The following is a 22,140-nucleotide window of genomic DNA, read 5'->3' as shown; positions in this document are numbered from 1 at the left end:
GTACTGTACGAATATCGAGTCCCAGGATACAACCATGGCAGACGATCACGCTTCACTCGTGAATCGTCCTATCGAACAATAAACTCTACGAAACACTCTCGTATTTATGACTTACGATAAGGGATTTTTGCTGTTAGTTCCGATGCGAAAAAAGTTAAGAAATGAAGGAAGAGGAGAAACGAAATTTAAAGAGACGGAGAAGACCCACTTCCCGCAACAGCTGCTGCACGTGGGCGAGAATCTCGCGGAGATCGAGGGAAGTTGAGTTCCGAAACTTCTTCCTCAAGACTCTCTCTTATCTCGTTTAAAACTTTCGAGAGGATAAAATGCATGACGTTTTTATTTTCTAGACAAACTACTTGTCGTTTTAAATAAAATTGCATGCTTTTTTTTCTCAAAATAAATGGCAAAACGTTGAGCTCAAGACCCAAGACCAAGCCCGAGCCGAGCCGGCCGGACGGCGGCGGCGGCGGGCGCGTGGGGAACCATCTTCTCTTCTGAAGCCGTTTACACACTCATGTGTTTAAGACTTATTTATACTTCTCTGTTTTGTTCCTCATAGGCGATGTGGGATGTTTCCCATTTCTCTTCACATTTACCTTTTATTATTTTAGCCAATTGGGCTTTAATAATTTAGGTCCAACAATAACTACTACTACTGTTTATAATACCAATCTAAATAGTTATCTAATTCTTGCGGTAGAAACATTACAAGTTTGTGCTACAACAAGTTAGAGGCGAAGGAAAGTTAAGGGAGTAAGTCACTTCTTGGACTGAGTGCTTTTAATGATGATCATACTCATGTCAGCGTAACGCTTAGCACAGTGTGTGAGACATGAATACTCACTCGAGCTGAACTTGCTACCCGGTACGCTTGTCACGCATTTGTCCCAACACACACTTGTCAGCTTCGCCACCGCCTCGTTCATCATCACCCTTTGCTGTTCTTCCTGTTCATATGTTACAACCAACCGTTAATTTCAATAAACACATGTGATTCAACCGAGATTTATAGTCTAATATTTCAAGACCCGAATTTTTCCCCTTTCCAAAAACCTAAATCGGCACTCTATACAAATCAAAAATTAACATGCATGACTTAATCGTAGTGTATAAGATGATTAATCAACCCATAAAACTAAGGGAAATAATTTAGTTTAAGAAAGATAACAAATCGGTTTTAAGAAAATCTAGGATTAAGAGAAGGGATCTCTTAAAAGAATCAATAGAAGAAATCGCATACCTAGTGTGAAGAAACGTGAGATTTTGATGAAATTGATAGGAGAACACTTCAATTTCGCAATGAACCATCCGACGAAACTCGTTGAGGAAGAACACTTCGATTTCGTTGGATGGAGTGTTTGAGAATGAAGAGGAGGATGACCAAAACGAGATTAGAGACGAAAGGATTGACGGAACACCGATGAAGAACAAATATTCTCTCCAAGAACCCTAAATCGCCATAGAGGAAGTGAAGAGCAACGGCGGCGAAACCCTTCAACAGTGTTTCTTTTTTGTTGGTTTTTGTTTTTACTTTTTTTTTTTTTACTTTTTAATTAATATCAAATTAATTACGAAAGTTATAATTTATACTTAAAATTCATATTAATTGGTTAATTATAAGGGTATTATGGTATTAACAGGAAATAAAATCTTATTTTTTTAAAAGATCTTCAAAATATCTTATTGAAACAAATCTAAGTTGAAAGTGTTTTTTTCCCAATTTTCTGTATTTTCTTCAATGACCTTAGAAAAGAAACGAAGGAAGTAATCAAAATAAATGAACCATCACAACTTCTGAACACATAGCCACACTTATTTAGCCACAATTTTCTCTCTCAAACCATCATTTGGACATTCTTTTAAAGTTGTATCTACTCCTACTAGACAAGGGTGGAAACCACAAATACCTTCATGGGAGACTAGTCAAAAGAAGAGTTGTCCAATTGTTATTACTAAACCACTGAGACGACTGAAGTTAACTGATGCTTGATATGATTTAAAAAGAAGAATGAAATTTGTTTCACATGCGATGGGAAATGGTCAAAGAGTCATTTATGAAAATACAGACATTTGCAGGTGAGAATCATGGTTCCTAGGAATGGCAAACAACCCATCCAAATAAATACATACATGATACATGTTAAAAAAGGCAACAAGCCATCCTCGTATTAGCACCCAGTGTGTAAGGCCCGCCGAGGCCGAGAGGTCCTCATACGTCTAGACCGGTAAATAGTCCAAGTCGATCAGTTATATTAAGTTCTAATCATGTTTAGTTGTAATATTCCAGTGAAGTTCGAACCAAGTCATTTCATATTCTAACCAAATAATCTCGGAAGTAAAGAAAGGCACACGGCCGTATTGTATAAATCATAAAGGATATTGTACATAATTGTCTTATACTATATAAAGGTTGAGGCTATAAACCATTAAGAGCGTCCACGTAAGATTTAAAACCTCCAATCGTATTTTGACAAATCAGATTTTCAATTTATTATTTTAAAATATGCCAATATTTCTAAAAACTGTTTAATAATAAAATAGAAATCAATATCGAATAAGGAAAACTAACAAAAGTAAAAACATTATACATATATTAACTTAATATACATAATTATTTCGAAATTTAACATAAAATATAAATACGAAATAATAATTAATTTAAAAAAATGCAAGGCTTTCAAAAAATTTACTTTAAAATAAAATATAAATACGAAATAATAATTAATTAAAAAATGCAAGACTTTCAAAAAATTAAAAGTAAATAATAATCAATTGTATTATGACAAATCATTATTTCAGTTTACTATTTCTAAAAATGTTAATATTTCCAAAACAATTTTTATTTTAAAATAAAACAGATATCAATATCAAATAAGTAAACTTCAGAAAAGTAAAACATATAAATACATTAAAATAATATATAAAATATTTTCCGCAAATGTATCCTAAAAATAAAATATACAACAATAATTAATTTACAAAAATGAAAGACTTTTAAAAAATTATAAGTAAATAAATTTAAATCATGATTTTCAAATTTTAGGTTATATGCTAATGAAAACATTCACAAATAACATATATTATGTATAATTTGAAGATATAAATAATTGAGAATGTTCGCTTAATATTTTTAAAACACCAAAAATATGCTAAAATCATCATTTATACTATATAAAAGTTGAGGCTATAAGTCATTGAGGGCGTCCACGTAGGATGTTAAACCACCAATCAAAATATGACAAATCAACATCTTAATTTATTATCTTTTTAAAAATGTTAATATTAAAAAAGAAATTAATATTTGATATATGGTGTTTTTAATACCATTATATGTGTGCTTTGAGTTAATTCTCAGTCCTAATTCGTGTTTATTTGATACCATTCCAGGTTTAGAGCAGGTGAAAGAGCAAAGAAGAGAATTCTATGAAGAAAGATGTCATTTTGGAATATCCGATGCAGAACAGCCAGTCAGACCAATCCGAAGGTTGTTCCCGAAGAGAAGAAGCGTCTGACTGTTCCCGATCACTAAGAAAACTTCCAAGATTTCGTAAGTTTGCCCTAGATTCCATCTCTTCTCTCTTTACCATCGGCGCATCCATATAAAAAGTGTATCCTATCATTTCTTTTTGCACTACGCTAGTTTTGCAAGAAATCTAGAACTATTTTGGCGATTTTAGCAACTTGTAAGGGAGAAGGCTTCATCTCTCATTTTCACGAGAAGATCATCCTGAACCCTTGTCTTTCTACTTTATTTTATATGCAGTATTATTCAGAAATCATGTCTGTGTCATCTTGCTTTATGATTGAGTAGTCGGCTAAGCTTGCTTAGGGTTTTAGGGTGTCAATCGCATGAGCTAAACGCAAATAAGTGATTTTAATTGTTCTTTATTCATATTGTTCTTACTGCTTGCATTGAATTGATCACTTAATGTTCGATTTCAAGTTTAATCACCTAGCTAACCGCTTAGGAGATAAATTGACATATATTGAATGAGCTTCATATCCCTAATCAGCGAGAGTAGATATTAGGGTATTAAGTGAACTAATCGGACCTGATCTCTAAGGCTTGCTATCGCGTCTTGTTCCAAGTGAGAGCTTAGGACTCAAGACCGATCAGCAAAGGGAACCAGTCCACGATAGTGGATTGTTCTAGCCGAGTGATCCGAGTTCTAGACTGCACCTCATTGCACCTGAATAGTTGTTTGGTTCCGCATTGACACCCGATGAACAACCCTAAGCCGGCTTTCATTTAAATCGAATTTGAATCTCTAGGTATTCTACTTACTTGTGTCGCCATTGATTTTAAAACCCCACTTGTTTCCCAGTTTCCCAGCTTGATATTGAACTCATAAGAGTAAAGAGTAAACTGGTCCTCTGAATTGAATCTCAAATATTACAATTACCACTGTTAACTTGACAGTAGCAAGGATTCATTTTAGTGTATCAAGAATTGGCGCCGTTGCCGGGGACCAGGCTCTTACCTTTATTTCTCGGTTTAATATTTAGTCTTAGATATCTAACTTGCTTTTAATTCTTTGTTGGAACAGATGATCCAAGTGCATGACCAGTCGACATACTCGGAGCAACGCACAAGGACCACTACATCAACTGACCAACGACGAACTTGATAGATTAGAAAGACAGAACCGTCAACATCCGAGAACAACCGACACCAACATGGGTGATCACGGCAATCAGGATGACCTCACTGCTGCATTGGAAATCATTCAACAACAAATGAAGACTCAGCAACAACAGATGTTGCAGATGCAGCAGACCATCCAAAATCAGCAACAAGCTGCTCAAGAAGCAGCTAAGAACGCCGCGCGAGAAGAGTGTGGTGCCCCATCAACCCTCCTCCTTGCACTCGGCAAGACTATGCGATCAAACCTGCACTGACAAGTCTGGTACAGAAGAGCACGTTCAGCGGTCTCACTACTGACATCCCGATGGACCACATCGAAGCCTTTGAGAGAATCTGCAATTTCTCTCGCTCTAACGGAGTGCCACCAGACTATGTCAAATGCACGCTGTTCCCAATCTCTCGTGAAGGGAAAGCTTCTCGCTGGCTCTAATCTCTGCCGACCGGTTCTCTTACCTCATGGGACCAGGTCCGATCAGCGTTCCTAAGCCACTTGTACACGAAGTCTAAAAACCGCGGCTCTACGGCACATGATCTCCAATTTCAAGCAGAAGTTTGATGAACCTTTTCATGAAGCTTGGGAGAGGTACAAGGAGTACTAGAGAGAGTGCCCGCACCATGGGTTTGATGATGACTATATATTGGAGGTGTTCTATGATGGAGTGAGCTATGATTTTCGAAACACCCTTGATTCTTCGAGAAATGGAGATTTCATGACTCAAACCACACCTGGTGCGTTCGAGCTGATTGAGAACATGGCTTCAAGTTCACTAAACAAGAACAAGGAGCATGACCGCTCGAAGAGTGTGAACAGCATAGATGATCTCGCTGCAAAGGTGGACCAACTGCTTAAGGGAAACCAAAGCCAAGTGTTCATAATGGAAGAAGCAGCTCCTGAGAAGAGTGCCGGTGACCTGGCGTTTGATGCTGAAATATCAGGAGACGATCAGCAAGAGGTGAGCTACGTGAATGGGCAAGGATGGCAGCTCAAAAACTACCACCCAAACCCTAACGTGAGGAACAACCCACAACTTTTCTGGCCTAAGCAAGATAAATCAGCTGATCCTGCACAGAGTAACCAAGGTCAGTATGCCGGGTATCAAAAGAACTACCAACCCCGGACCTATGTTCTAAGCCAACCGCAGAACAATCCACCTCAGATGCAGAAACACCAGAACACTCAGCAAGCTACCTCCGCTCCTGTCGCTGTTCCGCAAGATGAGACAAAAGCTATGTTGCAGCAGCTGCTCCAAGGACAACAGCTCCAAGCGAAGGCTCTAAACCAGGTTACTACCGAGATCAATACCAGAATGAACCATATGTTCAGCGATTTGAGCACCAAGTACGACAATATCGCGAGCCATATGAGACAGATGGACATTCAGATTGCTCAGACTGCAGAGAGCGTCAAGAGGCAACAAGGTACTCTAACTGGGAAAACCGACAAAAACCCTAAGGAGTGCAATGCAGTTGAGTTGAGAAGTGGAAAGCAACTGTCGGAGCCGGTAAAGAAGAGGTTCACTGCAGCTGAGAAGGGGAAGCAGAAAGAGTCGGAACAACCACCCGCCGATACCCCGGCAGCTGAGGCTGTCCGCCAGATCCTAGAGCCTGTTCCTGCTCGCGAATACACTCCTAAAGTCCCTTACCCTGTCCCAGCAAAGGCTACTCGTAAGGACCGAGAGGAGATAAAGTGCAGAAAGATGCTGGAGAACCTAACCGTCCGACTCCCCTTGATGGATGCGATCCAGATGATGCTCTCCATTGTTGGGGTCAAAATCGGTCACGACGGAATCAATGTCCGAAAGTCCTCAGAAAAACCGAATCTCGGTTAAAACTTCAAAAGCCGAGAAAACGAATAACCGAAACGGATCGCCCGGTGAGCTCGACCATGACACGAGCCAGCTCGCCCGGCGAGCACGGCCGTGTTGCCGGTCGACTCGCCGGCGAGCTCGGCCGTGACACGAGCCAGTTCGCCCGGCGAGCACGGCCATGTTGCCGGTCGACTCGCCGGCGAGCTTGGCTTTGACACGAGCCAGTTCGCCCGGCGAGCACGGCCATGTTGCCGGTCGACTCGCCGGCGAGCTCGGTCGTGGCACGAGCCAGCTCGCCCGGCGAGCGCGGCCAATTCTCCGTGGACCATTCCGAACCCGGTCCCATCCCATAACCATGCATCTTCGTCCAAAGTTTCCGTAACTCAGTCTTCGGGTCCGTGGATACGACACCAATGTTCCGTCTAAAAAACATCGTCGAAAGTATTCGGGAAGTTGGGAAGGTTATGTCTCTCGAACGGTTTCCTATTCTTCGTAGTAAAGGAGGTTACGGTTAACTTAACACTAACTGCCTCGGCTATGCGAAGAAACAGGGTTCCGTTGGAAGAACCATGCCTATACCAACGGCTACTTCGCGAGTAAAATCATAAAAACGCTTAAGTCTCGATACGGCCCAAAGAGGGTCCGAATTGCGGACAACGGCCCATCTTTGGTCCCAAAAGACTTGAACCCAAAGACTGGTATGACGGTTTATCTTATCCGCGGGAAGAGATAAATGTCAAATTTCCGAAGATAATCACAAAAAAAAAGGAAATATGGAAAAGCCCGCTTCACGACAAATCCGGCCTGAGAAGAGGTAAACTGACCTAAGGAGGAGTATATAAGGAGGACCTAGGACGAAGAAAAAGGGAGGGCATTCTAAGAGCAAACTTAATACTCGACTAGGTTAGAACTTAGGTGGCTAGACTAGCGAACATACCGACAGTTCTCGTGGCCTAGGATCTTACCTGTTGTACACGCTCAAATGCGAATTCAGAAATAAGACCTTTTTGTTCTCTTTTTGCTCTTTTACGATTTATTACTTTCGAATCTTTCATATTGATTGTGTTGTCCGTGGCCCAGCAGATAACCGGGACCTTCAGGGAAGGCTAGGGTTAACTTGGCTTTCCTCCGATTAACAAAACTCGACGGTGTGAATTTCGGTTCTCACATCCATGCGCAGCTTTATGAAGGGATTGATCTCAGGAAAAATATCAGAGGAGAGCGAATTCATGACTGTCTCTAAGGAGTGCAGCGCAGTGCTTCAGAATAGGCAGATAAAGAAGCGAGGAGACCCTGGCAAGTTCGTCCTCTCTATCCAGATTGGGAAGACAGTTTTCTCATACTCCTTGGTTGAACTGGGATCCAGCGTAAACCTCATGCCCTACTCTGTAGCACGACGTCTGGGATACTTGCATTTCAAACCAACTAGGATATCCTTGGTGTTCGCGGATTGATCAGTTAAGTCCCCGGTTGGTATTCTAAGGGATCTCCAAGTAAAAGTCGGGAACACCTCTGTTCCAGCAGACTTCGTAATTCTAGAGCTGGAAGAGGAATCCAAAGATCCTCTCATTTTAGGAAGACCATTCCTATGTACTGTTGGAGCCATCATTGATGTGCGGCAAGGGAAGATTGATCTCCATCTGGGAGACATAGTCATGCAGTTCTAGATGGATGAGCTGCTGAAGAAGCCAATGCTGGATGGACAGACCTTCGAGGTGGATGAAGGGATTGATCCGCTGCAACCTCGCGAAGGGATGATCGAGGAGATTCTTACAGAAGATCCACTCGAGCTTGCACTAGTAAGAGCTGAGGCCGAGCAGAGTGTCGAGAACATTGACGCAGATGGGTATGCTAAGATGCTTGACTCCACAAGGAGTATGGGAACAATGGTGGCGAGTCTAAGTCTGGGGGAAAAGAGCAACAAGGACGAGAACACTCCAACTGGAGCGACCCCTTTACCGAACTCGCCTGTTCCGCCGAACCTACCTGATGATCCCTGGAGCGAGTTGAAGGCTCCCAAGGTTGAGCTAAAACCCCTTCCCAAGGGGCTCGGGTACGCTGTCTTAGGTCCGAATTCCACTTACCATGTCATTGTGAACGCTGAACTCAATAATGTGGAAACTGCATTTCTTTTTTGTGAGCATAGGAAGTATCGTAAGGCATTAGGATATTCACCTGATTTATACATGCATAGAATACACCTAGAAGATGAATCAATGACTTCTGTTGAACATCAGAGGAGGTTAAACCCGAATCTAAAAGATGTTGTTGAGAAAGAGATAATGAAACTTCTTGAAGCGGGTGTGATTTATGCCATATCTGATAGTAAGTGGGTTAGCCATGTTCATGTAGTACCTAAGAAAGGTGGGATCACCGTTATCACAAATGAAAAGAATGAATTGATCCCTACTAGAACAGAGACAGGACATCGCATGTGCATTGATTTCAGAAAATTAAATGCAGCCACTAGAAAGGATCACTTTTCACTTCCCTTCATTGATCAAATGCTTGAGAGATTGGCTAACCACCCATATTACTGCTTTTTAGATGGTTGTTCAGGTTTCTTTCAGATCCCTATCCATCCAGACGATCAGGAGAAGACGACGTTCACATGCCCATAAGGAACGTACGCATACAGTAGAATGCCATTCGGCATGTGCAATGCACCAGCAACATTTCAGCGCTGCATGATGTCGATCTTTACTGACCTGATTGAAGACATTATGGAGGTTTTCATGGACGATTTCAGTGTCTATGGAACCTCCTTTAGTGTCTGTTTGTCAAACTTGTGCAGGGTACTCAAAAGGTGTTAGGAGAAACATCTGGTGCTCAATTGGGAGAAGTGCCACTTCATGGTCAGAGATGAGATTGTTCTAGGGCATAAGATATCCGAGAAAGGCATTGAGGTGGATAAGGCAAAGGTCGAGGTGATGATGAGCTTGCAACCACCAACAACTGTGAAAGCTATCAGAAGCTTCTTGGGTCACGCAGAGTTTTACAGGAGGTTCATCCAGGATTTCTCAAAAATAGCGAGACCACTCACCAGACTGCTCTGCAAGGAGATCAAGTTTTATTTCGACAGCGAGTGCTTAGCTGCGTTCCACACGATCAAAGGAGCTCTAGTCAGTGCACCTATTGTACAACCGCCAGACTGGGATCTCGCCTTTGAGATCATGACTGATGCTAGCGACTTTGCAGTTGGAGCAGTCCTTGGGCAGCGCAAGGATAAGAAACTTCATGTGATCTATTACGCAAGCAAAACCATGGATGAAGCTCAATGAAGATACACTACGACTGAGAAGGAACTCCTGGCTATTGTTTTTGAATTCGAGAAGTTCAGATCCTACCTGGTGGGATCGAAGGTGATTGTGCACACAGACCATGCTGCTCTTAAGTACTTGCTCACAAAGAAGGATGCAAAACCGAGGTTGTTGAGGTGGATTCTTCTTCTCCAAGAATTTGATCTCGAGATAAAAGACAAAAAGGGAGTCGAGAATGGGGTTGCAGACCACTTGTCCAGAATGAAGATTGAGGACGACACAACCCTTGATGAAGAACACACAGTGGAACACGTCAACGCGATTGGTCTGTGCTTCGCGAAACAACCCCTGAGCATAACATCCGATTGTTCTCGCGTACCGGAACAACCAGTAGCCGCGATCCAAAAGCAGTACTCTCACCTCCCCTGGTTTGCTGAGATTGCGAACTTCCTAGCTGCTGAAAAGGAACCACTTAAGTTCACTGGAAACGAGAAGAGGAAATTCTTAAGAGAGGCGAGGCAGTATGTTTGGGATGAACCGTACTTGTACAAACATTGCAAGGATGGCATATTCAGAAGGTGTGTTCCAGAGGCAGATATTCCAAGGATTCTACATCATTTCCATGGTTCCCCTTATGCAGGGCACTTCGCCACATTCAAAACAGTTTCCAAAATCCTCCAAGCAGGTTTCTGGTCGCCAACTATGTTCAGAGATGCTCACGCCTACATAGCTCGATGCGATGCATGCCAGCGACTTGGGAACATCAGCAAAAGGAATGAGATGGCTCAGAATTACATTTTAGAAGTTGAAGTTTTCGACTGTTGCGGAGCCGATTTCATGGGACAATTCCCTCCGTCCTTCAAGAACGACTACATCCTGGTCGCCGTTGACTATGTCTCCAAGTGGGTAGAAGCAGTGGCGAGTCCCTCTAATGATGCAAAAGTGGTGACTAAGATGTTCAGCTCCATCATCTTTCCGAGATTTGGGGTGCCTAGAGTAGTCATTAGCGATGGCGGAACACACTTTATCAACAAGGCATTTCAGGGCCTGTTGAAGAAGAATGGGGTGAAACACAAGGTGGCTACCGCTTATCATCCCCAGACGAGTGGACAGGTTGAAGTTTCCAACAAGGAGGTTAAGAACATTCTCCAGAAAACTGTCAATACCTCGCGCAAGGACTGGTCGCTTAAGCTGGACGATGCTCTCTTGGCCTACAGAACAGCCTACAAAACGCCGCTAGGGACCACCCCCTATCACCTGGTCTACGGTAAGGCTTGTCATCTTCCTGTCGAGCTCGGATACAAGGCTGCATGTGCGGTCAAGTTACTGAATTTCGACATCAAGCCAGCAACTGAGAGGCGCATGATCCAAGTCTATGAGCTGGAAGAGATAAGGCACCTCACCTATGAGAGTTCCAAAATTTATAAGGAGAAGACCAAAGCCTACCATGACAAGCGAATCATTGCCAGACGTTTCGAACCAAACGATAAGGTACTGCTCTTCAACTCCAGACTTAGGCTGTTCCCAGGCAAGCTGAAATCTATATGGTCCGGACCCTTCACCGTTAAGGAAGTCCGACCTTACGGAGCTGTTGTGTTGCTGGACAGAAAGGGAGACGAGTTCGTCGTCAATGGTCAGCACATCAAGCATTACCTTGCTGACTGCACTATCTCAGAGGGTGAAGAAATTCCCCTAAGCGATCCCCCATCAGCCTGATCGGCTGAGCCAAGTCAAGCTAATGACTTTAACCAAGCGCTTGGTGGGAGGCAACCCACTGGTGAGTGTATATATTGTTTTCTATAGTCTATTTTATTTCTTTTCAGATTTAGTTTGCAGGGCAAAAACAAGAAAAACCGAACACTTCAGTCAGAACAACCGAAGGACTGTTCTCCTAGTGGAACAACCCATCGCCTGTTCCAGGTAAGTGTCTCGGACCAAAAATTAAAAAAAAAAAGGGGGATAAAAGGAAGCGGTTAGGGTTTTGCCTATTTAAGGCCTCACACTACCTCTTTCCCGTCTCACTCGCCGTACACCTCCCCACTTGCGAATTAGAGCAATCACCAAAACCCCAATTTTTCATTCATTTTAAGTGATTCTTGCTTCTAATTTGCTTGGATTTTCGAGTTCTCTCTGTTTTTGCAGTCAATTTCCCCCGGTTCATAAGGTAAGAGGCTCGACAATCACCATACAAATCGCAAATTCGGTTTGACAAGTTCATCTTTCTAATCGCTTTGATAGATCGATTCTTGTTGAGAATGACTTGATTTTGATCTCCCCATTTGCTGTTAGGGTTGAGTTAGAAGATGAACTCATTTTTTCTTTTACTTTAGCGATTTGCGATTTCACTTCTCCATTGATTGAACCGTCTTGATATGTCCTGATCTCAATTGATCCTGATCTCAATTGATCTGATTTTATTTATGAGAAGTTGAATTGGTTTAATGAGTTGAGCTGTAGATATGTTTATTGTTTATTGCGGTTTTTGTCATGTTGAAGCAATTATGAGTTGCATAAGGAGGAAGTGAAATTTGTTTGATTCCGTTTCTTCTATATAACTAAAATGGAACTAAAGAATAAAACTTTGTTCGCCTTGCAGATGCCACACACTAAGAAATCGGCCAAGAGAACGAGGGTGAACCTCGCGAGCAACACGCCACCGCCACGAGCACAACAACCGACCTCCGCGTCCTACCCATGGCCTCGTGAACAAGAGGGTGAACCGATTGATCTCAACAGCCCAATGCTTTTAGACTTTAACTGCGAGGGGTGGGACAAGGAAACAGCTGGGCGTTACAACTCCCTCCTCAAGGTCGATATCCTACCTACTCGTTTCGGCCATGCGGGAGCTCTTGCTGATCTCGGGATCGACGAGGATGTGTTTGAAACATTGCAAGCAATGGGGATAGCTCCCCTCTGTTATCAGGCACATGAGCTCTACCCAGACCTTGCCCGCCAAGTGCTCTCTACTGCCATCATTACTTACGAGGACTTCTCTGCGCCCTCCTACGCCAACTGCTCCTTCTCATTCATGGCTGATGGAGAGTATTGCTCACTGTCCCTCGACAAACTCAATGAAATCTATGAGATCGCGAATGAGCCGAGAGGAGTAGCAGTGGCAAAAACTTTTTCCCCATCAAACGTCTTCTGGGACTTCATCGCGAATGGGAAATTCACACCTGGCAAAGCCTACCAGTCGCAGATCAGGAACCCGGCACCTAGAGTCATTGCAAAGATCATTTCAAACCTCCCGTTCGCCAAAGATCAGACTTCCAAAGTGACAAACGGGAGCTGCAAACCTTGTATGCGGGTATTGAGGATGAGATCTGCGCTTCAGGGTCTGGCATTCCAATTCAGAAGGTCAAGACGAACCCAGGCTTTCATTTCATCACCATGCTTTGCGAGAGGAGGCTCTGTCTGATGGACGGCACGAACAAGAAAGACAGAAGCGGTAGTTTGCTCACACCACTGTTCAAGCACTTCGGCATTGATCTGACCAAGTACAAGGTGAACACAGAGATTCAGTACCTCGACCTCAAGTACCTAATGACGTGCCACATTATGCGAGACGAGGATACATACAGCTTCTATGACAAGGAGGGTACCCAGCTGTTCACCAAGCTGCCTCACCCCGAGATCACCAGGCTCAGCGTGTTCGACAACATAGGCTTCCTCCCACCACCCGAGCTCCTATGCACTGATCCTCGTGCTGCTGCACCTGACGCGGATATGGAGGATGTCGAGGACATTACGCCAGAAGCTGACCCATCATACGACCTCGGAGAGCTGGCGGATGTGAGAGATGATCAGGCTTACCGACGCTGGATGGTTGACTCGCAGCGGAAGAACAACAGTCTCATGCGGAGGACCCTCCATCTCGTTACTGGCAGCTGCATTGGCGGAAGTAACCAGCGACAGTCACTAGCAGCGCAGACCCCACGACCACACCGCCCCGGCAAGGAGCCTATGGGAACAGGCCCTTCAACTGAGGAGGTTCATCGTTCGCGCAACAGACGTTCGCTTGATCCAGCCGAGAGCGGCGAGTCTGATTGAGTCCACCAGGACTTTTCTCTATCCATTGTTTCATCCATCTGAACTCTTTATCTATTTGTTGTGTATTTGGCTGACTCCGATTTGATGTCACACCAGGGATGGTGTGATTTAAGTGTGGGGGAAGCACTTGTTTGTGTGCTACTACTCTTTGTCTTTATTTCTGAGTCAGTCCCTATGTCATTTGGATGTTTTATTGAGTCAGTTTAGGATGAGTCAGCTAAAAATCTTATGGGAATTAGGACCTTGTGTTGTGATAATCTTTTAACCACCTCGTGCTCTAACATTCTTATCCAGTAACCTTAGCAGTGATGAAAGACCCACACTTGGACCTGGAACACCCCTGACTTATCTCATTTGATTCTCCAGAAGCTCTCAACCGATCAGGTTACACTGGGTAGACTCAACTCCACCTAACTTGAACCTAATCTTGACTGAAATTCTTCTTGTTATGGGCACTAGATCAAGGAAACGAGACTTACACTCAGGACTTCTTACTCTTTTTACCAATCTTGTTGATCCTGAGTGGCTAGCTCATCTTTAGCTAGTTCCCACCTTGCGCCTAAACCTTTATTTTCACCCTCATGCACTCTGTTTTTCAGTGCTGATATGTGCAAAAGGGTCGGAGAGGAAAGGATCGACGCAGCCTCTTACTCGTTAATGCCATACATTCAGAGAAAAGAGATCAAGCATGAAGAGAACAGTCGATGAGACCATGCTCTAACAAGAAAACAGTGTATGGGTTCATGTTCAAACCAGAGGAACAATGGCGACCAGTGAGAAACAAAAGAATAGACCACCAGTGGCTGCAAAACATTCATTATGTTGCCTCTCCCTCGTAACCCCACCACCTTGTATGTAAAGAAAAAAAAGATAGGGGTTATATATATATATATTTTTTTTATGGTGGTGGAGATGGGGAAGGTGAATCCGAAAAATACACGCCACTGGGAAGGTTGAGCAAGGTGTTGGTACCAATTTTTGAGGAGTAGGCAAATGAAGTCAAGAACTGAAGAACAGTCCCACAGTTGATCCGAAGGAAGAACAACTGCACCCGTGAAGCAGAAACGAGTAAGGGATGTGGACATCAATGGATCCGTCCTCTCCTGCTATTTTGCGCGATATCCTGCACACTCTTAGCTCCACCATGAAATAGCATGTTCCTTACCTAGCCCGTCTACCCTGAATAGTGCATGTGACGAGAAGCTCACGCTGTTCTTAATTGAATTTAAGGAGTTTTTTCTCGATAGTGTACCATTTTTCAGGTAAGAGATACAGAGTATGGAGCTGATTTTCGAACAGCGATCGTGGGTGTTCTGGTAAGGGTGTGTGGTCTGAGTCTACAGCTTGTATGGTTCAGAGATGCGTGGTAAGAGTATGGTTATTGAGGACAAGCGAGTTCCCACTCTTTCAAACCTTTTTCCCTGTTCTTGAGGCTTGGCCTTGTTCGAGGACAAATAAGGATCTAAGTCTGGGGAATTGATATATGGTGTTTTTAATATCATTATATGTGTGCTTTGAGTTAATTCTCAGTCCTAATTCGTGTTTATTTGATATCATTTCAGGTTTGGAGCAGGTGAAAGAGCAAAGAAGAGAATTCCATGAAGAAAAATGTCATTTTGGAATATCCGATGCAGAACAGCCAGTCAGACCAATCCGAAGGTTGTTCCCGAAGAGAACAAGCGTCTGATTGTTCCCGACCACTAAGGAAACTTCCAATATTTCGGAAGTTTGCCCTAGATTCCATCTCTTCTCTCTTTACCACCGGCGTCTCCATATAAAAAGTCTATCCTATCATTTCTTTTTGCACTACGCTAGTTTTGCAAGAAACCTAGAACTATTTTGGTGATTTTAGCAACTTGTAAGGGAGAAGACTTCATCTCTCATTTTCACGAGAATATCATCCTGAACCCTTGTCTTTCTACTTTATTTTATATGCACTATTATTCAGAAATCATGTCTGTGTCATCTTGCTTTATGATTGAGTAGTCGGCTAAGCTTGCTTAGGGTTTTAGGGTGTCAATCGCATGAGCTAAACGCAAATAAGTGATTTTAATTGTTCTCCATTCATATTGTTCTTACTGCTTGCATTGAATTGATCACTTAATGTTCGATCTCAAGTTTAATAACCTAGCTAACCGCTTAGGAGATAAATTGACATATATTGAATGAGCTTCATATCCCTAATCAGCGAGAGTAGATATTAAGGTATTACGTGAACTAATCGGACCTGATCTCTAAGGCTTGCTATCGCGTCTTGTTCCAAGTGAGAGCTTAGGACTCAAGACCGATCAGCAAAGGGAACAAGTCCACGATAGTGGATTGTTCTAGCCGAGTGATCCGAGTTCTAGACTGCACCTAATTGCACTTGAATAGTTGTTTGGTTCTGCATTGACACCCGATGAACAACCCTAAGCCGGTTTCATTTAAATCGAATTTGAATCTCTAGGTATTCTAGTTACTTGCGTCGCCATTGATTTTAAAACCCCACTTGTTTCCCAGCTTGATATTGAACTCATAAGAGTAAAGAGTAAACTGGTCCTCTGGATTGAATCTCAAATATAACATTTACCACAGTTAACTTGACAGTAGCAAGGATTCATTTTAGTGTATCAAGATTACATAAATATACTAAACTAACAAAATAGATATTAACTTTTCATAACTTACTAAAAAATGCTAACTATTAAAGGAAAATGGAAATTCAATAGTAAATAGTAATATTAACAAAAAAATATGTCTTCTTATGTATATTTTAATGTTAAAATAGTTAAAATAACAAAAACAATTAAAACTTTTTTGACTAATATATAAAGTAAGAAACTTTATAATTTCTAATATATGAAGTATTGCGTGACTATAAATAATTGTCTAAATTTCCAAGAGAGTCTAAACTATGGTTGCTTCTGCTTACTTTGAGAAAGTGATATATAGTGGAAAAAAAAGAAAAATTTAAACTATGGTTGCTTCTGGTTCTTCCTTGGTATTCCACGATCTCGAGCAGGGTTTTAATAAGAAGTTTATTATGGGTTTTGCAGTATGGTTATTTTTGGGAGTTTACTTATGGGTTCATTGTTTAACCCGCCCATATCATAAGTAACATAAAAAAAAGTTGTTTATTATGGGTTTGAGTTGCTTCTTATTGATCAAAAGACATAAGGAAGTTTATTTAGTCATTACTAATCTATATGTTCATGAAAATATATTATGTTTGACATGAATTCTACAGGCAACAACAATAATACATGCATTCATACCAGCTATAGGCTTTACGAGGCAAATTTAAGAATAAGAACTTCTTGGTCATCAACAACAAAACAAGTTGAAAGGTAACTTGTCACAAGTTCATAATTTAATCCACTTAGCCTACAATTTTCGTACGTCCAGACAATGGCCACGATATTGAGAGGAAAAAAATTAGGATTACCTAGGAATATATGAGACGAACTTTATTACTGTCCATATAAAAAATATACGATTTTATCATAATGTTCTAATGATATACCTATTTTATATAGATGCCCTTGGAAAGTTGGTTTCCATCAACAATGGGAATTTTAACTATCCAACTGGTGATGCTTTTTAATTTGTTATTTTTAAATATGTCAATGTTTTAAAAAAAACTGTTTATTTCATAATAAAAAGAAATCAATATCGAATATGGCAAACTAAAAAAGTAAAAACATTATACATATATTAACTTAATATATATATATATATATATATTAATAATTTTGATATTTAACATAAATTAACTAAAATAATAATTCATTTTAAAATGCAATAATTATAACAATTATAACAATTCAAAACAAAATAACAATTATAACTATAAATTTAACACATGATTTTCAAAATTTAGGCTATAAGCTATTGAAAATATTCATAAATAAAATACATCATATATAAGCTAAGACTATAAATCATCAAGAAACAATTCATTATACTTTGATTAAGATTTAAAAAGTTCCATAAAATCATTTAAAATAAAATAGAAACCAATATCAAACAAGGTAAGTTAACAAAAGTAAATCATTATATGCTATTAAAATATTCAAAAAATAATGTATATTATATATGAGGCTATAAGTCATAAAGAGTGTACACATAGGATTAGAAAAAAAACAATTAAAATATGAAAAAATCATAATTATAGTTTACTATTTTTAAAATGTTAAAATTTCCAAAATTGATAACACAAAATTGAATTCAACATCAAATAAGGTAAACTATTAAATAAAAGTTGAGGCTATAAGCCATTGAAAGCATCCACATATGATTTAAACAACCAACCATATTATGACAAATAAGAATTTTAATTTGTTATTTTTTAAACATGTCAATGTTTCCCAAAAACTGTTTATTTTATAATAAAAGAGAAATCAATATCGAATAAGGCAAACTAACAAAAGTAAAAACATTATACATATATTAACTTAATATATATATATATATATACAATTTCAAAATTTAACACAAATTAACTAAAAATAATAATTAATTTTAAAATGCAATAATTCAAACAATTATAACTATAAATTTAACTCATGATTTTCAAAATTTAGGACTATAAATCATGAATAACATGCATTATATATAACCTAAGACTATAAATCAGTGAGAAACAATTCATTATATTTTGATTAGGATTTAAAAAATTCCATAAGATCATTTAATATAAAATAGAAACCAATATCAAGCAAGGTAAGTTAACAAAAGTAAAACATTATAAATAAATTAACTTAATCTATAATATTTCTCAAAATGTAACATTAAAATAAAATACAAAATAAGAATTAATATTAGGAATACAAGACCTTCAAACAATTATAAGTAAATTAATTTAACTCATGTTTTTCAAAGTTTAGGATATATACTATTAAAAATATTCAAAAATAACATATACTATGTATGAGGCTATAAGTCATTGAGAGTATACACATCGGATTACAAAAAAACAATCAAAATATAAAAAATCATAACTATAATTTACTATTTTTAAAATGTTAAAATTTCTAAAATTGATAATACAAAATGGGATTCAACATCAAATAAGGTAAACTAATAAATAAATGATTAAAATTAAATTGATTCATAGATATAGATACAATATTTTTCTTTCCAGGAACACAAAATAAAAAATATACTCTTCAAAATAAAAATTCAAAAGTGTATTTTCAAAATAAATTATAAATCAATATCAAATGTGTTTTCTTTAATAATATCTAAATCGAAAAACCAAACATAATCTTCATGAACAAGGAACGCGTAAAGAATATAAGACTTGAAGTGATTGGACAATAATAGTGAATGAGAAAAATTCCAAAGAAAAATGTAAAACATCTGCGACAGAAAGTAGACATACAAAGCCGAAGACAAAATCCAATAGACAAAAAATGTATCACACCAAAAAATTGGATAGAGTAGAAAATAATTACAATATAAGAAAAATATTTGAAATTTACATTTGCTCTCTCTAAAAGATGTTAAGTAAGATGTTAAGATGCTTCTTTTGAGTTAGATAAAAAATAAAGAGTATAAGAAAGCATGTCAAATAAATTGGTCAAGATTTTTAATAAAATTATAAAGACAACCAGCAATAAATTAGCATGAAGGATAACATCAAATAACGATAGAAAAAATAATCAATATGAATTTATCATCAACAAAATAAAAACATACAAATTTACAAACTTATAACATTTTAAAAATCTCAAGTTTACAATGAGTAAACTATCCAAGACGTTCGTTATCTTATCACCAGCATTTAGCAACTACAAATATATTTTTTTTATCAAATTATATAATAGTTTATGAAGGATCTTTAAAATATTCATGGAAACTTCTAAACAAACATATATTATCTATGGTACCAAAATAATATTTTTCATATAAAAAAGTAAATTATGATATATTGTAATGCTATACAACTAAATAATTAGATCAAGTAATATATAAATATTATACTTTAGGTTCTCTATATTATTAATTCAATAAATAAAATATTATTTAACATTTGTTTAATTCATTATATTTACTTTAAATTTATATTATCTTACAAAGATTATTTAATATTAATTAAAATTCATCAAAATATTTTTTGCTATTAAATTTTAAATCTCAATATTATACTATTACATATCTGTATATATATATATTTATATATATATATATATGTATAACAGTCACACATTAATTATAATTTTTTTCTAAATATAAAGCAAAATTGGATATTATACAGATAGTTTAATAGATTATGTTATTCAAATAAAATATTTATAATTTTTTGATAAAAATACTATAATTTATTAACAGTTTACATACATTGAGTAATCTACATAATATTTTAGAATATAATTTAATATTTCAAAAACAATGAATGTGTTTATAAACATAATAATTGCATCTATAAATACAAATAACAAAATAGCTAATAGCATGATATAATTGTAAATAAACATAAATATTAAAATCAACAAATCATATTATAAATAAGAAAATTATATAAATCAGTTAAATTGTTAGCTTCAAAGTTATTATAAAACTAAACTAAATTATTAATACAGACTCGCGCGTAGCGCGAATATAAAATCTAGTTTATACTATATAAAAGTTAAGGTTATAAACCGTGGACGTGTTTTTATAGATCATATCTTTAATTTGTTATTTTTAAATATGTCAGAATTTCCAAAACTGTTTATTTCATAATAGAATAGAAATCAATTTAAATATGGTAAACTTACAAAATTCAAAAAATTATATATAATTAACTTAATATATAATATATTTAAAAAAATTACATAAAATATCTTACAAATATAATAATTAACTTAAAATGTAATATTTTCAAAAAGGTCAATATTTCCAAAAATTTGTTTACTTTAAAATAAAACATAAATCAATATCATATACGGAAATCTAACAAATTAAATGGCTTATATATATAAGTTAACTGAATATATAATTAATTTTCGAAAATTAAAAATAAAAACCAAAAATGCAAAAAATGCAAAACTTTCAAACAATTATAACTATAAAAATTTAAAACATGTAATTTCAATTTTTGGGTTATATGCTATTGAAAATATTCACAAATAATACATAGTATATATATAAGTTGATGTCATATATTACCTAAAATGTCCACATATTATTTTATTTTTTTGAAAAAGCCACATATTGTTTTTAGTCACCAAAAAAATGCCAAATCATTTTTCAACTTGCTATTTCTAATTAATTTCAATACTACCAAAAATTGGTTATTTCAAAATAAAACATAAATTAATATGAAAAGGTAAACTTAAAAAAAATTAAAAACATTATATATAAGTTACTTAATGTGAAAATGAATTGGAAATTAACATAAAAATAACTAAAAAGGATAATTATTAAATAAAAATTAGAAACTTTCAAACAATAAAATAGAAATCAATATCAAATAAAATAATTTAACAAAAATTAAAAATTATATAAATTACCTTAATATATATAATATTTTCGATATTTAACATAAAAATTAAAATGCTAGATCTGAAACAATTATTATCTTTGGTTATTTCTAAAAAAGTCAATATTACCAAAAAAAAATATTTATTTCAAAAAAATATAAATCAATATAAAAATTTAAACTTACAAAAAATTTTAAAATATATATAAGTTACTTAATCTTAAACTGATATTTTATATTAACATAAAAATAACTAACAAAGATAATTATTAAATAAAAAATTGAAAGACTTTCAAACAATAAAATAGAAATCAATATCAAATAAGATAATTTAACAAAATTAAAATTATATAAAAATTAACTTAATATATTTAATATTTTCGAAATTTAACATAAAATTTAAAATGAGTGATTTTGGACCAATTATTTTCTTTGGGTATTTCTAAAAACGTCAATATTACCAAAAAAATTTATTTCAAAATAAAATATAAATCAATATAAAAATTTAAAACATTATATACAAGTACTTAATCTGAAACTTATTTTTGTAAATTACCATAAAATAACTAACAAAAATAATTATTAAATAAAAAATTGAAAGACGTTCAAACAATAAAATAAAAATCAATATCAGATAAGATAAGTTAACAAAAGTAAAACATTATATTAAATTAACTTAATGTTTATAATAGTTTGAAATTTAAATAAAAATTAAAAAAAATGCAAGACTTTCCAACAATTATAACTATATAGGTTTAAAGCACGTGGTTTCAAATTTGGAAAATTGCCACAAATACCACATTCATAGTACCACTTTTCATGTCTACACTAATTACTTTTACCTTCACTTTTAATGAAGGGTCAAATACACTTATACTCATAGGGTTAACTAATCTAGACTTAGGGTTTAGAGTTGAGAGGTGGGGTGGG

The 22,140-nt window shown here is 37.0% G+C and overlaps 1 non-coding gene across 1 annotated transcript; it reads right to left on the bottom strand.

The window, feature by feature from the left end:
* Nucleotides 1-5,163: 5,163 nt before the first annotated feature.
* LOC125589424 lies at nt 5,164-5,270 on the bottom strand. The gene has a single exon (XR_007325616.1). It is a non-coding gene; the product is annotated as a small nucleolar RNA R71 (small nucleolar RNA).
* Nucleotides 5,271-22,140: the final 16,870 nt, after the last annotated feature.

The sequence above is a fragment of the Brassica napus genome, chromosome C6 (genome assembly GCF_020379485.1).
Source record: "Brassica napus cultivar Da-Ae chromosome C6, Da-Ae, whole genome shotgun sequence".
NCBI lineage: Eukaryota > Viridiplantae > Streptophyta > Magnoliopsida > Brassicales > Brassicaceae > Brassica > Brassica napus.
This window is presented reverse-complemented; position numbering and strand designations above follow the sequence as displayed.